Here is a 6,000-nt window from a genome sequence, read left to right on the forward strand (position 1 = left end):
AGGAGTGACTCCCAATCCTAGGTTCTTTATTTTTGTTTAATTTATGAACTCTTTCATGTTACATATAATTTTTTTAATCAATATATTTTGAGGTATTTCAGACTTATGATTGCTTTCTTTTATTTACATGATTATTGCTTCCCATCTGAAGGCATTCTTATTCCAGTAGATTTACTTTTCCCCTTTTGGTTTTAGTTAAAAAATCAGTAACTCAGGAGTTATCCAATTCAACAGCATAATTGTTAATTGTTATCTTGCCAATTGAGTTGAACTTCAATAATCCCAATCTTTTCTTAGGAAATAAATAGGATTCGAAGATCAAACTAATTAGTCCCTTGACTTTCCTTTACTTTAGTAAAGGTTAACTAAGTGGAATTAAGATTCGACTTTCATTGTTATTGATAAGGATAACTAGACTGGACTTCCAATTTCTCATACCTTGCCAAAAGTTGCTTTACAGTATTTATTTATTTTTAATTACCATTTAAATTATTTGTCATATAACATATTCCCACCTTACTTCCAAAACCCCAATTTACAAACTCATAATCAATAATAAGAACATACCTCCCTGCAATTCCTTGAGAAGATGACCCGAGGTTTAAATACTCGGTTATCAATTTTATAGGGGTTTGTTACTTGTGACAACCACAACTTTTGTAAGAAAGGTTGATTGCTTGGTTTAGTAACTATACTTACAACGAGAGTTTCTATAACCTCTAAACCATCAATCTTCAGTTCTTCAAAATGGCGCCGTTACCGGGAAATTGCAAACGTGTGCCTTATTATTGGTTATTGTAAATATTTTATTTTTGCTGGTTTATTTGTTTTTATTTTTGTTTTTATTTTTACTTTTTCGTAAATTAAGAGGTTATTGGTTTTTATTTTAAAATTTTTATCTTATCTTATCTTATTTCAAAAACCAAATTTCAAAATTCAAATTTAAAAAAAAAATTCAAATTTCAAATTTCAAAAAATTCAAATTTCAAAAAAAATTTAAAATTCAAAATTTCAAAATTTAATTTTCAAATTCAAAATTTAAATAACCTTTTAATTTAAATTTGTTTTTATTTTTATTTTTAATTTTTATTTGCTATCATGAACTCTCACCCCTTTGGCTATGAGTCTGGTTACAATTATGTTGCAGGAAGAAGAAATTACAATGAAAACAGGCATCAAGGTTGGAACAATCAAAGATGGGAGGAGTCACAAGGATTTGATCAACCCTCATGGCAACAACCACCTCCAATGGACTATCAACAACCACCACCATATGCCTATGAACCATTTCCTCAACATAACTTTGGATCACCAAACTCACAAACCCCTTTACACCATTCACCTCCGTATGACCCTAACCCACATCCACCATACCAACCACCCTATGAACCAAATGAACCATACATAGATCCACCCCAACCTCCATTAGATAACAATACGCTCATCTCTAACATCATTGGTCTCACCTCTACACTCCAAAATCTTATATCCTACATGAACCAACCCTCTACCTCCAATATTCATCCCTCAAGCTCTAGTGCACTTCCTTTTCAACCACATAATGATCTTTTCATCCCGTCACCACCCTCCATAGATGAGCACCCACATCTATCAATCCAAGAGCAAGATGATCCCAATTATCCTATTGATATGGAACAGGAAAGAAGGAATCATCTTCGCGAATCCATACTTCATAAAGAGCTAGAGGAGGCCCTACGGGTAAAGGTAGGAGAGACCCTTGAAGATGCAGGAGTAGTTAAAGGGAGTTGTCATGGAAAGAAAAACATTGAGGATGAGTATGATTTTATACCTAAACAACTGGACAAAGCAGCAATTATTAAAAAGGAAGAAGTGGTTGCAAACTTAAGAGATGCTGTACCTCCATTGGAAAGTCCAGTCACAGAGTCTCCTTCCACGGTATTTGATATTGATGTTGATATTGAGGAGAGCGTACAACCTCCAAGGCAGATCATGGTTGAAGACTTTGTAGAGGTTGATCAAGAGATGGAGATTAAAGAAGAAGAAGCACAACCTCCCATGCCTTGGTGAGCAATAAAGAAGAGATTGAATTGGAAGAAAGCTACCAAGAGGAAGAGGTTGAAATTGAAGAAGCTTGCAAAGAGGTGGTAATTATCAGAGAAGAGAACAAGGGAGTGGAGCTTGCAATTTCATTAAAAATACCTCCCCCTAAGTTGCCATCATCCTTCACAACATTCAAGTGGGTAAATTTCATATCCCTTAGCTTTCTAATACCACTTGAATATGGGCTACTGGAGACGGATGGTCAACTTAGAGCTCTTTGTGGCATTAAGAGTAAGAGGAAGATGGCCAGTGGTAAGAATTGTCAAGCAAGGTTCAACATGGTTGTGTGCTCAAAGTTTAAATGCAATGGTTGGTGTAAAGCTCAACTGAATGGGTCTAGGAAGTTGTTTGGCCGCTTACGTGAGAATTCAGACTGCTTGCAACCCGGATGGAACAATATTGCTCAACCAAAAGACGGGTGCAAAGGCAAAGTCTGGGACCCCGGAATCCATTCTGGCAATCAACACTCTTGGGGCCTTGTCACTTGCTTTAGCTTACTTGAAGGCTTTCTGCGCCAAGTTTGGGACCCCGGAGGTTACTGGAAGTATAAACATTGGTGGAGATTCCTGGATGAATACAAGCATAAGCCACCATAACAGGGAGCTCACCAAATCTCCAACTTAAGGACTTTAACTAAAAGTGCTAGGTGGGAGACAACCCACCGTGGTATGATCGTTCCTTTTTCATTTTTATTTACTTTTGTTTGTTTTCAAGTTTTATTTTATTTTATATTGAACCTGGAGTTTTGCATCACATTCATATTAACACTGCATTCTGCATTTTTTTCAGATTATCAAAAAAAAAAAGAGGTTGAACAGAGAGTCACGCGAAAGCGTGGCTGGAGGCGCGCCATTAGCACAAATTGACTCCACGCGACCGCGTCAATGATGTGTCCGCGTCATTTGGAAAAATAGCCTCCCATGTGACCGCGTCACCCACGCGGCAGCGTGACCTAAAATCGGCGTAAAAAGGGTGTATGGCAGAAAGTTGAGTTGGAGTTGGGCTGGACTCATGCTGAAAGCCCAAGCCCTACCACGCGAACGCGTGCCCCATGCGTCCGCATCATTTTTAAAAGAAAGGCCACTCACGCAATCGCGTCGACCACTGGTGCACGAAATTGTGATCTCTGGTAATGGCTCCAAAAACTTGGTGCTCTAATCTCAATTCATAATTTGTCACAACTTCGATACAACTAACCAGCAAGTGCACTGGGTCGTCCAAGTAATAAACCTTACGTGAGTAAGGGTCGATCCCACGGAGATTGTTGGTATGAAGCAAGCTATGGTCACCTTGTAAATCTCAGTCAGGCGGATAATAATTGATTATGGAGTTTTCGAAAATAATACTAATTAAACAGAAAATAAGGATAGAAACACTTATGTAATTCATTGGTGAGAATTTCAGATAAGCGTGTAGAGATGCTTTTGTTCCTCTGAATCTCTGCTTTCCCACTGTCTTCATCCAATCAGTCTTACTCCTTTCCATGGCTGGCTTTATGCAAGGGCATTACCGTTGTCAATGGTTACATCCCCTCCTCTTCTGAAAATGGTCCAAATGCTCTGTCACAGCACGGCTAATCATCTGAGGTTCCCGATCATGCTGGAATAGGATTCACCCTCCTTTTGCGTCTGTCACTACGCCCAGCAATCGTGAGTTTGAAGCTCGTCACAGTCATTCAATCCCAGAATCCTACTCGGAATATCACAGACAAGGTTTAGACTTTCCGGATTCTCATGAATGCTGCCATCAATCTAGCTTACACCACGAAGATTCTGATTAAGAGATCCAAGAGATAATCATTCAATCGAAGGTAGAACGGAAGTGGTTGTCAAGCACGCGTTCATGGGGAATGATGATGATTGTCACGTTCATCACATTCATGTTGAAGTGCGAATGAATATCTTAGAAGCGGAATAAGTTGAATTGAATAGAAAAATAGTAGTACTTTGCATTAATCTTTGAGGAACAGCAGAGCTCCACACCTTAATCTATGGAGTGTAGAAACTCTACCGTTAAAAATACATAAGTGAAAGTTCCAGGCATGGCCGAATGGCCAGCCCCCAAAACGAGATCACAGGATCAAAAGTACAATCCAGGATGTCAAATACAATAGTAAAAAGTCCTATTTATACTAAACTAGTTACTAGGGTTTACAGAAGTAAGTAATTGATGCATAAATCTACTTCCGGGGCCCACTTGGTGTGTGCTTGGGCTGAGCTTGAGTGTTACACGTGCAGAGGCTCTTTCTGGAGTTGAACGCCAGGTTGTAACGTGTTTCTGGCGTTCAACTCTGGTTTGTGACTTGTTTCTGGCGTTTAACTCCAGACAGCAGCGTAGAACTGGCGTTCAACGCCCTTTTACGTCATCGAAAATCGTTTAAAGTATCAACTATTATACATTGCTGGAAAGCCCTGGATGTCTACTTTCCAATGCAATTGGAAGCGCGCCATTTTGAGTTCTGTAGCTCCAGAAAATCCATTCTGAGTGCAGGGAGGTCAGAATCCAACAGCATCAGCAGTCCTTCTTCAACCTCTGAATCTGATTTTTGCTCAAGTCTCTCAATTTCAGCCAGAAAATACCTGAAATCACAGAAAAACACACAAAATCATAGTAAAGTCCTGAAATGTGAATTTAACATAAAAACTAATGAAAACATCCCTAAAAGTAACTAGATTCTACTAAAAACATACTAAAAATAATGCCAAAAAGCGTATAAATTATCCGCTCATCACAACACCAAACTTAAATTGTTGCTTGTCCCCAAGCAACTGAAAATCAAATAGGATAAAAACAAGAGAATATACTATAAATTCCAAACTATCAATGAAACATAGCTCCAATTAGATGAGCGGGACTTGTAGCTTTTTGCCTCTTGAATAGTTTTGGCATCTCGCTTTATTCATTGAAGTTCAGAATGATTGGCATCTATAGGAACTCAGAGTTCAGATAGTGTTATTGATTCTCCTAGTTCAGTATGATGATTCTTGAACACAGCTATTTTATGAGTCTTGGCCGTGGCCCTAAGCACTTTGTTTTTCCAGTATTACCACCGGATACATAAATGTCACAGACACATAATTGGGTGAACCTTTTCAGATTGTGACTCAGCTTTGCTAAAGTCCCCAATTAGAGGTGTCCAGGGTTCTTAAGCACACTCTTTTTTTGCTTTGGACTTTGACTTTAACCGCTCAGTCTCAAGTTTTCACTTGACACCTTCACGCCACAAGCACATGGTTAGGGACAGCTTGGTTTAGCCGCTTAGACCAGGATTTTATTCCTTTAGGCCCTCCTATCCACTGATGCTCAAAGCCTTGGGATCCTTTGTATTGCCCTTGCCTTTTGGTTTTAAGGGTTACTGGCTTTTTTGCTCTTGCCTCTTGGTTTTAAGAGCTTTTGGCTTTTTCTGCTTGCTTTTTCTTTTTCTTTCTATTTTTTTTTGCCTATTTTTTTTTCTGTAAGCTTTGTTCTTTGCTGCTTTTTCTTGCTTCAAGAATCATTTTTTATGATTTTTCAGATTATCAAATAACATGTCTCCTTGTCATCATTCTTTCAAGAGCCAACATATTTAACATTCATGAACAACAACTTCAAAAGACATATGCACTGTTCAAGCATACATTCAGAAAACAAGAAGCATTGTCACCACATCAATATAATTAAACTAAGTTCAAGGATAAATTCAAAACTCATGTATTTCTTGTTCTTTTTGAATTAAAACAATTTTCATTTAAGAGAGGTGATGGATTCATATTCACTACTTTAAGGCATAGTTACTAAATACTAATGATCATGTAATAAGACACAAACTTAGATAAGCACTTATCATAGAAAACGAAAAACAGAGAAAGTAAGAACAAGGAATGAGTCCACCTTAGTGATGGTGGTGTTTCCTTCTTGAGGAACCAATGATGTCCTTGA

This window comes from Arachis hypogaea, chromosome 19, assembly GCF_003086295.3.
Source record: "Arachis hypogaea cultivar Tifrunner chromosome 19, arahy.Tifrunner.gnm2.J5K5, whole genome shotgun sequence".
NCBI lineage: Eukaryota > Viridiplantae > Streptophyta > Magnoliopsida > Fabales > Fabaceae > Arachis > Arachis hypogaea.